Raw genomic sequence first — 16,288 nt, forward strand, 5'->3', positions numbered from 1 at the left:
CACGCCCAGGAAGCCTAGCAGGTTCACGCAAAGGTTCTTCGTCACGTGCATCACGTCGATTGAGGAGCGGACCTCTAGGTCTTTCCAGTAGGGTAGGTCCCAAAATATAGATTTCTTCTTCCACATGGGTGCGTGTCCCTCAGCGTCATTCGGAACAGCTAGTCCACCGGGACCCTTTCCAAAGATTACGTAGTGTAAATCATTGACCATAGCAAGCACGTGATCACCGGTGCGCATGGCGGGCTTCTTCCGGTGATCTGCCTCGCCTTTGAAATGCTTGCCTTTCTTTCGATATTGATGGTTGGTCGGAAGAAATCGATGATGGCCCAGGTACACATTCTTCCTGCATTTGTCCAGGTATATACTTTCAGTGTCATCTAAACAGTGCGTGCATGCGTGGTATCCTTTGTTTGTCTGTCCTGAAAGGTTACTGAGAGCGGGCCAATCGTTGATGGTCACGAACAGCAACGCCTTAAGGTTAAATTCCTCCTGTCTGTGCTCATCCCACGTACGTACACCATTTCCATTCCACAGCTGTAAAAGTTCTTCAACTAATGGCCTTAGGTACACGTCAATTTCGTTGCCGGGTTGCTTAGGGCCTTGGATGAGAACTGGCATCATAATGAACTTCCGCTTCATGCACATCCAAGGAGGAAGGTTATACATACATAGAGTCATGGGCCAGGTGCTGTGATTGCTGCTCTGCTCCCCGAAAGGATTAATGCCATCCGCGCTTAAAGCAAACCATACATTCCTTGGGTCCTTTGCAAACTCATCCCAGTACTTTCTCTCGATTTTTCTCCACTGCGACCCGTCAGCGGGTGCTCTCAACTTCCCATCTTTCTTTCGGTTCTCACTATGCCATCGCATCAACTTGGCATGCTCTTCGTTTCTGAGCAGACGTTTCAACCGTGACATCTTCGCAATTGGGGTATAACCCTTTTTTGTGATCCTCTAACATGCGATCGAACTTCAGCTTCTCCTTTTGACTTTCGCATTGCGTCCTTGCATCGACAATGACCCGGCGGAGATCATCATCATCGGGCACATCGTCTGGTTCCTCTTGATCTTCAGCAGCTTCACCCATTGCAGCATCATTGGGCACATCGTCTGGTTCCTCTTGATCTTCACCAGCTCCCCCCGTTGCAGCATCACCGTATTCAGGGGGCACATGTATAGTTGTCATCGTACTCTTCTTCTTCGCCGTCTTCCATCATAACCCCTATTTCTCCGTGCCTCGTCCAAACATTATAGTGTGGCATGAAACCCTTGTAAAGCAGGTGGGAGTGAAGGATTTTCCGGTTAGAGTAAGACCTCGTATTCCCACATTCAGTGCATGGACAACACATAAAGCCATTCTGCTTGTTTGCCTCAGCCGCATCGAGAAACTCATGCACGCCCTTAATGTACTCGCGGGTGTGTCTGTCATCGTACATCCATTGCTGGTTCATCTGCGTGCATTATATATAATTAAGTGTCCAAATTAATAAAAGTTCATCATCACATTAAAACCAAAGTGCATACATAGTTCTCATCTAACAACATATAGCTCTCCAGAGCATCTAATTATTTAAACCATACATTGAAACTATGTAAAACATTTCAATGCGAAAACAAATGCGATCATAATCGCAACCAAGGTAACAATTAATCCAACGGCATAATGATACCAAGCCTCGGTATGAATGGCATATTTTCTAATCTTTCTAATCTTCAAGCGCATTGCATCCATCTTGATCTTGTGATCATCGACGACATCCGCAACATGCAACTCCAATATCATCTTCTCCTCCTCAATTTTTTTATTTTTTCCTTCAACAAATTGTTTTCTTCTTCAACTAAATTTAACCTCTCGACAATAGGGTCGGTTGGCATTTCCGATTCACATACATCCTACATAAATAAAATCCATGTCACGTTGGTCGGCATAATTTTCATAAACAATAAATGAACCAATAGTTATAAAGATAATATATATACCACATCCGAATCATAGACAGGACGAGGGCCGACGGGGGCGGATACCAAAACCATCGCACTATATAAGATGCAATAATAAAAGTAAGAAAATAATACAAGTATCTATGTAAACATACAAGTAAGAATATTTTTTCTTTCAGAAAGAAGATAAGAACAAGAGGCTCACCACGGTGGTGCCGGTGATGAGCTCGGCGCGGGTGATCGATGGCGGTGAAGACGGGGACGGGGCGTGACGGACCGCTAAACCTAGACAAATATTATGGAAAATGGAGCTTGGAGGTCGAGCTTGGAGAGGAGAAAGCTTAAGTAGTGTGGCTCGGGCATTCCATCGAACACCTTGTGTGCATAGGAGGTGAGCTAGAGCACCACCAAGCCCTCTCCCCCTCGGCCAGAGAAAAACAGAGCACTGGGGTGCTCTGCTCGCGAGCGAGGGGTATATATAGGCACCTCATTGGTCCCGGTTGGTGACATGAGCCGGGACTAAAGGGGAGCCTTTGGTCCCGGTTCAAGCCACCAACCGGGACCAATGGTGGTGGGCCAGGAGCGAGGCCCATTGGTCCCGGTTCATCCCACCAACCGGGACCAAAAGGTCCAGATGAACCGGGACCAATGGCCCACGTGGCCCGGCCGGCCCCCTGGGCTCACGAACCGGGACCAATGCCCACATTGGTCCCGGTTCTGGACTGAACCGGGACTAATGGGCTGACCCGGCCTGGACCAAAGCCCTGTTTTCTACTAGTGATATGCAGTTTCTATAAGAGGTAAATACACCAGGAGTCATAAAACTTGCACGTGATGGTCAGTTTGGTGCACAAAGTTATAAAATACGTGTTTCTCGTCATCAAACTTGCACAAACTTTCATATACGGTCACATTTCATGTACGCAGACGTATCCGTGGCCTATGTGGCATGCCAGCACGGCCAGGGCCCACTGTAAGCCCACCACGCATCGTAGATCTGTAGGGTTTTTCTTTATTTACGTATTATGCACCTATTTTTTAACTTATTAAGCCCCTAAAATAAAATGATTTTTTATTTACATATAAAGCCCCTAAAATAAAATGGAAAAATAAGGGATGGTTCGGTTACAAACTAGGGACGTGCCCCTACTAGGCTTGGGTTAAAAACCACCAAACCAATGACCATTCATGTCTAGATAGCACGAATTGTTTTTATATCATATAAACACGGCCGAAAAATCAATTTTGCAAGAAATGTAACCCCAAAAAAGGGAGCACCATGGCTCGACTATGTGACCTCGTGGTCAACATTAACTAAGATTACCACCGAGCTTCGACAACACAACATATCAAATGGGATAAATATTTTTCATGTTGTTATTCCTTCTTGTTCTATGTAAGAAAAAAAATTATATTATTGTGTTTGTGATATTTAATAAATGTTTATGTGTTACAAAAAAAGGTGTGTGACATTTAAAAAAAACATTGTAAACCACATTTGTGTAATTAAAAATGATACGTCGCATTTTTAAAATGTTCATGCATTCCAAAAAAACTGGTCATGACATTTTCTAAATGCCTATACAATGTATAAAACAGTTTGTGTAGCTTTAAAATGTTTCGTACCATCCGAAAATGTTAAAAACATAGTTGAAAAAAGTTTCAAAACTTTTCAAAACTTGTATTTGAAAAAAATGCCAATCATACACTTAAAAAGTATTAAGCATATATGTATCAAAACATAGATGTATACTGGAGTATTTAAAACACCAAAAGATATATGTATCACATGGAGTATATGTTTCAATACACATAAGTTTCAAAACTTGTATTTGAAAAAATGTTAATATGGACGTGTTGTGTTGATTAACATTTTTCCAAATACAATTTTTTGAAACTTTTTAAAATGCCGCGTACCTTTTTTGTAACACATAAATATTTTTTGAATGTGACAAACACAAGAATATAAATTGTTTTCTTACATCTGGACGTGTTGTGTTGTCAGTGGTAATGTTAGTTAACCTTGAGCACAAGGTCACATGGTCGAGCCACGGTGCTCATTTTTTCCGTGTTACATTTCTTGTAAAAATTATTTCCAGTCAATGTTTATATGATACAGAAATTAGTCATGCTACATAGACATGAATGATCAGTAGTCTGGTGGTTGTCCACGTATGACTACTAGGGCACGTTGCAGCTTCAAGACCCCACATCGCTTGTTTTTTCATTTTATTTTTAGGGGCTTAATACGAAAATAAAAAAAAGCCAAAGGCTTCTCTGCAGATCTACATGCTACAGCGGATGACAATGGGCCCTGGCCACACTGGAATGCCACATAGCCCATGGATATGTCCGTGTACATGAAATATGATCGTATATGAACGCTTGTACAAGTTTGATGACCGGAAACATGTATTTTACAAGTTTGTGCACCAAACTGACCATCGCGTGCAAGTTCTATGACTTCAGGTGTATTTATCACTTTCTATAATCACATGTGTTTCTGTAAACAAACAATGCTTCCTTCCATTTGATGCATAATTGCATGATGTGATAAACATGCTTCCCACAGTACAAGCCAGGCTTCATAATTCTTTAAGTCATATTTTTTCAAGTAGTATCATAATTCGTCTTGTGCTATGAAGCAGGTGTGGATGTACTTTGAAACATAATTTTATGGTAGTTGAAGCATCAAAATGTAGTACCAAAACATTGCTATGATAGTGAAAAGAACGAAGCATGCAAGTGTCATTCAAAACATATTTTATTTATGTGAGAAGCATGTCACATGTAGTAGTGAGAATTTATGTGCTAGTGAGCCATTGGAAGCACAGTCAGATAGATGTGGAAGCAGGAAAAAAGTAGTACAAAACCAGTATCTGATCTTTAAAGAAAGGAGCACATATGAAGACATTTGGAAGCTTATTGTACATAAGTTGGAAGCATGGCACATATGATACCGAAGCACATGTATTATGGTACTAAAAACAATGGAAGCACATACAGGGTCACTAGAAGACTTAATATTCATATCCGTGAAGCATTGCCTATATTACAAGAATCACAACATTCACACTAAGGCAAGGGGACAGTCAGTTCGAGACATCAGAGACGAAGCCGATGGATCATAGTCATTGTTAGTAGTAATCTTGACATGCATAGATTGTTAGCCGCATGCATACAGGAGCGTGGATCACGGTCAGTTAGCCGGGCCATATTCAGTTGGTTGGATGGCTTGATGTGTCTAGGTTGTTGGTTAGCTTTGTGCATGGAGTTCTGAGTGGATTCGGTCATTAGTGGATAACCATCACCATGGTGTAGTGGCCGGTGTGTTGGCCGGATCGTGCGTGCATGGATGCATGCAAGTTAGTTGGATTAGTAGGAGTTAGCAGCCGAGTGTGGCGGCTGGCCAGTGCGTGTGTGAGTCTTTTGTACTGGTATTGAAGGTTATGAGGTGAATGAGAAAGAGCGGCCGTGAGGGCTGAAGGAAACCATGTAGCGCCTGTCATTGTCACCGGGAGAGATAAGGCAAAGCTAATTTTCTCCTTGGTGAATGTGTGCGTGCGTGTGTGTTCTCATGTGTTCTTGAGAGAGACAAAGAGAGAGGATAGAGTTGTAGAGCTCCGAGGAAGAAGAAGCGGCGCTGCGATGAGACGACGCCAACAATTGGTATTCAGAGCCACAAGGTTCGAGGGGCGGCCGTGGCGCGCGGTGGCGTCCACGGCGTGCGCGGCCGACATGGAGGCATCGGCTGCGGCGCGCGGCGAGCGCGTGGCGACGGCGACGCACGGCGAGTCTGCGGCTGTGCGGTGTGATGTCGTGTACGCGAAGAGTATGGTGGTCGCGGAGACGAGGAGGTCGCAAAGGACCTGCGTGGTGGCCCAGAGGTCGCTGCGGCTCGGCGTGACAACCGTGGAGGCGCGTGGCACGGAGCCGCGGCGGCCGCGGAGGACCTGCGTGGTGGCGCAGAGGTCGCGGTGGCTCGACGCGACAACCGTGGAGGCGCGTGGCATGGAGCCGCGGCGGACCTGCATGGTGGCGTAGAGGCAGCGGTGGCGCGGCGTGGCGGCATGGAGGTGTTGCGCTGCGGTTGAGGCCGCAGCGGTGCAGGGCAATAAGCCGCGGTGGCGAGCCGGGCGTGACCGGTGCATGTTATGGGTGCGCACTGGACGCGTCGGGCGCGACGGGACCGCGGGCGCGCGTGCGATCGTGCGGTTGACATTGGAGGAAGCATATGTCGCCGTTGTGCTTGAGTCCGTGCTCGAGTTCAGCTACATCCTTCCGGCGTTTGTCACTGGCGGCTGCCATGGCGGACGAGGAGGCGGCGCGCGGTGAGCTTCCGGTGCGGTCGGGCTCGTCGGGCGCGTCGGGTGCGCGCGGGACGTGCGGGACGCACTGGTGTGGTCGGGCTCGTCGGACGCATCGGGTGTGCGCGGGACGTGCGGGACGCACTGGGGCGGTCGAGCGCGTCGGGTGCGCGCGGGACGTACGGGGCGCTGAGGTACGTCAGGCGTGTGTCACCGGCGGAGGAGGAGTTCAGCGTATGTCGCCGGAGACGTGACGGAGCATGGTGGGACCGGCGGCAGTGCGCCAGGTCAGGTCCGGGGCGGTGCGACCGGCGTCGTTGCGCCAGGTCGGGTCCACAGGCTGGGTCAGGTCGTGACGACGACGACGACGGGAGCTGCGACAACTCCGGCGAAGTAAATCAAGATTAGAAGGAAAAATGTTAGTAGTAATCTTGACATGCATAGATTGTTAGCCGCATGCATACAGGAGCGTGGATCATTAGCCGAGCCATATTCAGTTGGTTGGCTAGCTTGATGTGTCTAGGTTGTTGGTTAGCTTTGTGCATGGAGTTGTAAGTGGATTCGGTCACTAGTGGATAACCATCACCATGGTGTAGTGGCCGGTGTGTTGGCCGGATCGTGCATGCATGGATGCATGCAAGTTAGTTGGATTAGTAGGAGTTAGCAGCTGATTGTGACGGCTGGCCAGTACGTGTGTGTGAGTCTTTTGTACTGGTATTTAAGGTTATGAGGTGAATGAGAAAAAGCGGCCGTGAGGGGTGAAGGAAACCATGTAGCGCCTGTGATTGTCACCGGGAGAGATAAGGCAAAGCTAATTTTCTCCTTGGTGAATGTGTGTGTGCGTGTGTGTTCTCATGTGTTCTTGAGAGAGACAAAGAGAGAGGATAGAGTTGTAGAGCTCCGAGGAAGAAGAAGCAGCGCTGCGATAAGACGGTGCCAACAGTCATCATGCTGCGCCCTGCCGCCATTGACCACATAGGCAAGGGAGCACTTCGGTGAGAGCACTTTGGGAAGATTAGAGATGTAACTTGTCGTCATGATCAAAGGAATGGTGGTTAGCACGATGGAAAGGAACCATAGGTGGTCGTCATCAGGGTAGCATGTCGAGGTAGTGTCGTGGCCGAGCAAGGTCGCCGAGACCTCGCACCATGCTTCATTATCCTGGATAAACTGAAAACATATGAAGTCAAGTACATTAGGCAGTACAGACAAAATATGGGAGTATTCTATGGAAGCAAACGTTGTAGACCAGAGAAACAAATTCAGTATAGTATGGGTGCATGTCATATTACAATGGTGAAATCAAAGACAATAAATCTGACTTTTGTTTGTAAGAAGCCGGAAATGTGGAGGCAATACATTGGAACTGGAGAAATATATGACGTGTAATTGAGATGCCCATGAGTAGGATGCGCGAAATGTGCAATGTTAATAGGGATTTTCTTCCTTGGAATCACTACAGTTGAAATGAAAATAAACTAAGATTTCCCAAGAGATGGATGTTCCTACAACCAACAAACTAAATTCACAAAATAAAACATAGAATTGTAGAAGCAAACTATCTAGACAGTAGAAGCATGTATAGTACTAGTTGGAAGCTCCATACGTAGGAAGCATGATAAGATCGATATCTCAACCTAACTCATTGTAAGTGGAAGCATATGGATTTGAACACAGAAATTAAGATAGCCGCCACATAGCTACGCAAGTTCGTGTGATCCAGAAACAAAATACACCTAAACTGGTTGATGCTTTACTAATTAAATACAGAATTAACAGAATAAATTCACACCCAACAGCTGTCAAAAACACGACGCACATTGAACATATCTACTCTCGATTCGAAGGAGAGGCGTCAAAAAGGGGGGAAAAGACCTTTGACACTGCTAGTTCTTGGGCCGACGGACGCTCTCCGGGCAGCCTGGTGAATCACGAACACCGCGGTGGTCATGACAGGCACGGACACCTATCGTCAAGGATGGCGCATCAGCGAGGTCGACCGGGGCCGCATGAGAGGCGAGACGGGCTTGGGGTGGTTGGGTCAGGCATGCAGGGCAGGCGAGATTTAGTTGGGGCAGATCAAATTGTGCGCTTAATTGAAGGAATCGACGATTTGCTTCTGAATATGGACCGTGGGATTAGAGGAGAATCAACAACGAGGGAGTGGTCTGACAAAACTTTCCTATCAGACTTTTGATAGGAAGTGTTTCCCAACATCAAATTAATCACATGAGATTCTTTATGATATATTTTATTGGTACTATGTGTATTTACTGTTGAGTGCCCGCCTCAAGTATAAGTCGTGCTTTTCTAAAGCTTAATGTATCCACTTCTTATAAGGGCGTCTGGTTGAAGTTCGATTCAACGGTGTGTCTTTGACTTGGGAGAATCCATATCGAACACATAGCTCGTCGGTGTTAGTTTGATTAATTGGCGAGACAGTGACGATGCATTAGATTAGAGAACAACTATGCATTTAGGCCTTTGATGTAGTAAATGCACCGGTGCATGGCGGGGACACGAGCAACTGAACTAATGTTACAGCATCTTCAACAGGCGCCGAACGCGGCGCGCGCAAAAAACAGTTTTAGCGCGCGCCCATCGTCTGGTTTGGCGCGGCGCACAGCGCCCGCTCCAACAGCCGCGCTAAAATGCAGCGCCGCGCGCCGCTACAGCAGCGCGCAAAAATGCAGCGCGCGCGACTCGCACGAATAACATATGCATTCGAAAACAGAAGCAAAAAGATCAAAACAAACAAAAATAAATAGTTCAATTTCGTTTATTACAATTCAAACACCTTGCGGGTGCCGAGCGGCAACGAGCGCGCGGGCGCTGCTTGTCGGAGGACCAGCACGCGCGCGGAGCGGCGGGACTAGAGGGGGGCCGAAGAAAGCGCGCGCGGGGCGGGGATAGGCCGGGAAAGCGCATGAACGGTCGCCGGCGGCAGCACGGCTGGATGGGGGTGGGAGGTGCGAGCGAGCACGCGAGAGTCCAGCGCGCGGGAGCGGGCACAGCAAATAAGCGGCGCGCGATTGCGTTTCGGCCCGCGCGCTGGACTACGTATACCGCGCGTTGTTTTCGCGCGCCCGTTGGAACAACTATTCCGGTTGCGCGCGCTAAAACAAGGGATTTTGTGACGCGGCGCTAGTTTGACGCGCCTGTTGAAAATGCTCTTAGACATTAGCACCGGAAGCATATGGATTTGAGGATTAGAACTAAGAGACCTTTTATAGTACATCAAATTATTGCGTGCCCTTTATTTTCATCAGTTTCAACGGATGATACACATCCGTACTACTGCTACCACATAAACTCAGTAATTTATTTATTTTCTAACGGGAGCAGCACACAAGGGCATTATTGACATCTCTCCCTCCCCTGTACTCGCACAACTACGACGACACTCTCCCGTAGGCCCGTAGCGACAGAGATGAAGCGCACTCGCGGCCGTGGCCTGCAAGAGTTAGCGGCAATGCGGCTCCGAGCCTCCATCACGAATCAGCGACTGCCGGTGAGAAAGCAATTAATGATACGTACTATTTTGCGAAAATGCCAAATGGAGACCAAGCTTCATGGAGGTCTTTATTTGCAAACTTCAAAATTCAATTTTTTTAGTTTCAAAAAATTCAGGAAATAAATACACATATACGTAGATACATAATGTACATGTGTGCAAATTATCAGATCAATATACATTAAACTGTGAACTACAAAAAGAACAAATCTGGAGCTTTTTAGCATATGTACGGTTCATCTTCAAAGTCCATGATTTTACTTTTTTTTTGTGCACCTCACAATTCAAGGTATTTCATCCTGAATTTTTTTACACATACACTGTACATCATTGCATACACGTGTATTTTTTTAGAATTTTTTGAAACTGAAATTTATGAATTTCGATTTTTTTAAAATAAAGGGCTCCATGGAGCTCTGTCTCCAAAATGCCCTACTCACTATACAGGGCTCTCATGGTATTGTGGCTGGCATTTTCTCACAGAAATCATTACTGTGGAAGAGTGGCTACTATAGGAGGTCAATGACCACCTTATTGTGTTTTGGTGCCTTTGTGGCCAAGAGCAGAAACCCATGGGTGGGTAGCGCACGACTCGTTGCCCACGAGGAATACAAAGTACGCCAAAATTTGCCACATAACATCGAGCCGTACGTTGGCCGGGACGACGGCTCGTCCACAATCTCAGGTCGCCACAGTTCCATCTGCCACGATTCATGGAGTCAAGAGGGAGGGCTAGCGAGAAAGATACGACATAGTTCATGAAGTTAGAAGAAGGAGGAGTGAAAGGAGAAGACACAATTCATGCAGCGACTGGGAGGCGTAGGTAGGAGCAGCACACGGGCAGGGAACCGCTAGCCATGCACGGAAAAGAACAAAACGATGCGACAATGGATAGGAATACCGTCATCCATACGGACCAGAAACGACTAAACTGTTCGACGTTGGCCGTTGGATTCACTTAATACTACCCTTCCTATGATGTACCCTAAAAACTCTCTAGAACTATGGTTAAATGTGCGATGACTTAAATGAGATGAACTCGCTTGGATTGTTGGAAATATTATTATTTTTCCAATTAAACTAATCCACGAGTAAACAGTGAGCACGGCAAATAAGGTATGCATCTCATATACCGATACCTAAGCATATGAGCACGCGTACAATACATAGAAACAAAACATCTACGAACAACATATATATGGCCAACACATAAACGAACAAGTAAGGGACGAACGAGTCATACCCTCCGGTTGGCCAGGCGAACACGACGGCGGCAGCGGCAACCTCGACATCGGTTGATGCCTTCTTCTTGGCGGCTTCACCGTCAGCCATGGAGTCGATGCAGGGAAGTAGAGGAAGCGGAGGCGGACAGAGACGGGGATGGATCAGGAGCAGTCGCCTCGAGACGCTCCTCAAAAACCTTATTCCCGTTTTTCCGAGCAGGATCTCGAACGACAGAATTTCGGAGGGGGAAATGGCAGGCATGTGATTTTGAACTTGGAAGACCAGTCCCTTTGGTTAGTTCTTTCTAGCTTGATTAGTGAGTTGATCACGTATAAAGGTTGAACACTCAATAGGATTATCACAAGAGCCTCTGAGCTGGAGACAAGTGGATGATTCATGTGTTGCGTTTCTTGGTCAAACTGATGTTTGGTCCACTCAACGATCTATAACGTTCTAGATTGTTCTTGGCTCATGTTTTTTAAAGAAATATAGTTGATAAAAATGATTTAAAGAATCCGGGGCGGCTGTGCTTGCATACAAAAGATGCTAGAAGTCCTATTTTGTCACACATAATAATACAACTAGAAGGTGATGCGTGCCTTGCTGCGCTGTCTTTCATTATTATTGTAAAACCAATTCGATCTTGTTCTTTTGTTATGTGTCGTTAGTAGGCGGAACATGTATGTGTTTCATTGTGTATCGTCGAAGTCTCGTAATAGGTGGCATCTTAACATTTTCATAATTAGCAAGAGTAAGTCCAAAGGTAATCAATTGAACATTGATCGGCAGATAGAAAATGTGACATATTTACTAAATAGAAGTATCCTTGTAGGGCACCCTCGCGGGATGAGGATGTGTGAGGGCGCTGGCGATGGGTCGACGGCCCTGCCGCCACTGCCGGAACCGCCCCCGGCGGATCGTGGAGGACGGCCGCTGCCTGCGCTAACGGCGCCGGCGATCCTGCCGGAGCTGCCGCTGGAGTCTTGCGAGGCGATCGATCTGGTGGACAAGGAGCCAATCGGAGGGTTCCTGCATCCGGCGAGATGGAAGATCCATTTTGACGATATCCAGGCGGCTAGAATCCGATCTGATGGTTTTCTATATGCGCATTACCCATCGAGATGGATGGTGCTGTGAGATCGGGAGGGAGATATCCTTGGCGGGTGCTACCTACACGAGGACGAGAAGATCTCCGAAGGTATGTGTCTTCTTATAGATGATTTTGACATTCGTGTTCTTAATTTTCTGCAGGACGAAGCGCAGGTGCGTGATCGGATCGAGGTGGTCGACCTCACTGCAGATCCCAAGCCCACGAAGCCGCGGTTCGGAGGTAGATTTTGGGTTTTGGCCCATGAGGATGAGGACGATAAGGTCGCAATGATCGAGCCACCTGTGATGTACCCGGAGGAGGAGCACCTGCCGCGGACGGCGATGACACATGACGACGCCCTGCCGCAAGAGGGGAGCAGCGTTCGAAGCACGAGGGAGGGGGGCTTCAGCCCCAGATCACCATTGCCGACGTCGAAGATGAAGCCGTGGTGTGGTCCGCTCCCAAAGGTAAGTGCTTCGATCATTACTTTGGCTGATTTTTTTCCGCAAGACGTGTCGACGAAGGTCACATGGAGAAAGAAGAAGAAAGGAGTGTCGGTGATCGGGAGGCCGCCATCGGGGAACGGCGAGCTTCACCAGATCAGGGACGCACAGCATGATCGTTTGAAATTTTTGTTGGGCTGTGATTGGCCGGGAACCTGTGACGCCGAGTTGGGCTCCGCTAGGACCGGGTATGAGGCCCATGGTCCGAGTCTGGAGACCAATCAGAGGGTCCAATGCGATCTTGACGTGCCATTACTAGAAAAAGGCTAATTAATGGCGCATCTGTTTTGGCCATTAATGACGCACTACAGGTGCGCCACTATTATCACGTCATTAGTAACAAATAGTAATGGCGCACCTATAGTGCGTCATTACTATGCCTATCTGGTGCGCCATTACTATCTGACTTAGTAATGGCGCACCGCCATTACTAACAAAAAAATTTCAATTTTTTTTCAGAATTTTTTTTTTCATTTTTTTTCGTTTTTTTCTTAATCACATGGGAAACTTATTTTCTTTTATTTTTTTGACATTTTCATCATTTTCTTTTATTTTTTTAAACTGAAAAGGCGGTCCGGGGAGGTGCATTTAGCACCAGGGTTACTAATGGCGCACCTGATGTGTGATGCGCCATTAGTAGTTTTGAAAAAAAATTTGTTAGTAATGACGCACCATGGGATAGTGCACCATTAAACTAGTAATGACACACTGTCCACTGGGGCGCCATTACTAACAATTTTTTTTATCTTTTTTTTCATAACTACTAATGGCGCACGGTGGGTGTGGTGCGTCATTACTATGTCAACTAGTAATGGCGCAGTATCCCATGGTGCGCCATTACTAACAATTTTTTTACTTTTTTTCAAAACTACTAATGGCGCACCACACACCAGGTGCGCCATTAATGTCCATATTATCTATAGCCCTTTTCCTAGTAGTGTGCATGAGGTTTCATCTATGTGCGAGCCGCCAACCCATGTGATCGTGAGTTCTTCTATCTGTCTGCCTGCTATGTCTAGGGTTCGTCGGGTTGCCATGCCGGGATTCCTGTCTCGGACGCGCTGCTCAGATCCAGCCTGCCGCAGTGGGCGCTGTTGCCATGGCTGGAAGGGGCGCCGGACCACCCAAGTCCGCGCCGCCGCAACCTAAGCCGCCTCCCAGGACAGCTGAAAGCACAAGTGCTCCATGGGTGGTTTTGATAATTAATGTTAACATATCTCTTGTTGGATCAATGTTTTATCTATTATATTTCAGATAAGTTCAACAAATGGAGTGGCATGGACAAAAGGATGTGGAACCCTGCAAGATGCTAAGAATAAAGGATTGGCAAAAGCTCAAAAGCTCAAGACTCTACATTTTCATTTTACTGATCCAAGATCACATTTAGTCCATAGGAAAGCCAATACTATTAAAAGGTGATGAGGTGTTGCTTAATGGTTTGCTTGCTCAAAGTTCTTAGTGATATGCTCCAAAGCCCTCAACCATTTTCTCATATCCACATATGTCCCAAACCAAAAGTCAAACTCGGCCCCACCAATTTGATCTATCCCGCACCACCTAGTTCACTTGACATAACCACTGCCAGAAACCCTAATCAGTTCGGTCTCACCGATGGGATCCCGGTCTCACTGAGATGGGCTTGCAAACTCTCTGTTACCTGTTGCAATTATTTCTGTCCCACCGAGATAAGCAATCGCTCCCATCGAGTTTGCCAGACCAACTCTCTGTTTAGCTTATTACCAAAATTGTCCCAACGAGTTTGTGTAATCGGTCAAACCAAGTTGAGGTTTTACCTTAACCCTAGCACATCGGTCCCACCGAGTTGATCATATCGGTCCCATCGAAAAGCCTAACGTTCACATTTTGAACTAAATCGGTCTGACCGAGTTTAACGTTTCGGTCCCACTGAGTTTGGTGATTTGTGTGTAATGGCTAGATTTTGTGTGGAGACTATATATACCCCTCCATGCTTGCTTGATTAGTGAGGAGAGCCATCAGAACGTGCCTACACTTCCAGTATACATTTTCTAAGAGAGAACCACCTACTCATGTGTTGAGACCAAGATATTCCATTCCAACCACAAGAATCTTGATCTCTAGCCTTCCCCAAGTTGCTTTCCACTCAAATCATCTTTTCACCAAATCCAAATCTGTGAGAGAGAGTTGAGTGTTGGGGAGACTATCATTTGAAGTATAAGAGCAAGGAGTTCATCATCAACACACCATCTATTACCTTTTGGAGAGTGGTGTCTCCTAGATTGGTTAGGTGTCACTTGGGAGCCTCTGACAAGATTGTGGAGTTGAACCAAGGAGTTTGTACGGGCAAGGAGATTGCCTACTTCGTGAAGATCTACCCTAGTGAGGCAAGTCCTTCGTGGGCGATGTCCATGGTGGGATAGACAAGGTTCCTTCTTCGTGGGCCCTTCGTGGGTGGAGCTCTCCGTGGACTCGCGCAACCGTTACCCTTTGTGGGTTGAAGTCTCCATCAACGTGGATGTACGATAGCACCACCTATCAGAACCACGCCAAAAATCTCCATGTCTCCAATTGCGTATGCACACTCCAATCCCATCCCTTTACATTCTTGCAACTTGCATGCTTTACTTTCCGCTGCTCATATACTCTTGTCATGCTTGTTTGAAATGTATTGTGAATGTTTAAACTTGTGCTAAATCTCTACCTTAACTTGAAGAAAAGAAAAATTGCTACTTTTATTTGTTAAGAGTCTATTCACCCCCTCTAGACTCCTCTTCTCGATCCTTTCAATTGGTATCAGAGCATTGGTCTCCATTGCTTTGGTTGAATCACCATTGGAGGAAGATGGATGAGTCTATGTTGGGGAGTCTTAGACATAGAGTGCATATACTTGATGGAGAGTTCTTTCATGAGTGGAAAATTGAGATGCTTGAGATTTTCAATGAATATCATTTGAACAAGTACATTACTAGCCCTTGTGCACCTCATGTTGATCCTTTGCATCCTACCCTTGATGAGTCTATTGACATGATCCGCAACCTTAGAGCTATTAATCTTATCACTAGAGGTTTGCCTAGAAATTTGCTTGGTTGCTTGCCTACTCTTGATTGTGCTTACACCATATGGAGATTTCTTGAGGAACGATTTCCAAACTATTCCTTGCAAAACTTAGATGAAATTCTTCATAAGTCTATTGCCTTAAGTAAGATGAATTCCAATTATCCTAAGTTTGGCGATTGTCTATTTGAGCTTACTAACCTCATGTGTGCCAAAGGAGATGTTGGAATCATTAGGAATATCATCTCCGAAGCCATTAGAATTCATAAATATGATTATTGTGATGATCATTTATCTAATGAATCACTCTCTCTAGGAATTGATCTATCACAAGACAATGTTGAACATGGATACTATGATGAGGATGATGATAGTGACTTTGATCTCGACGAGTCTATGAGACACTTTGGTCTTATGGCTAATCTTCGCGGCTACATGGCTGGAGGAAAGGAATGGGTTCTTGATAGTGGATGTACCGATCACATGACCGGAGATAAGGATATGTTTCGTGAGTTTGCTGAAAACGATGACCCTCGAAAGTATGTCACCTTTGGTGATAACTCAAAGGGTAAGGTGGATGGCCTTGGTAAGGTGGCCATCTCACATGATAGCTCCATATATAATGTTATGCTCGTTGAATCTGTTGGCTACAATTTACTTTCTGTATCTAGACTTG

This window comes from Triticum urartu, chromosome 7 (assembly GCF_003073215.2).
Source record: "Triticum urartu cultivar G1812 chromosome 7, Tu2.1, whole genome shotgun sequence".
NCBI lineage: Eukaryota > Viridiplantae > Streptophyta > Magnoliopsida > Poales > Poaceae > Triticum > Triticum urartu.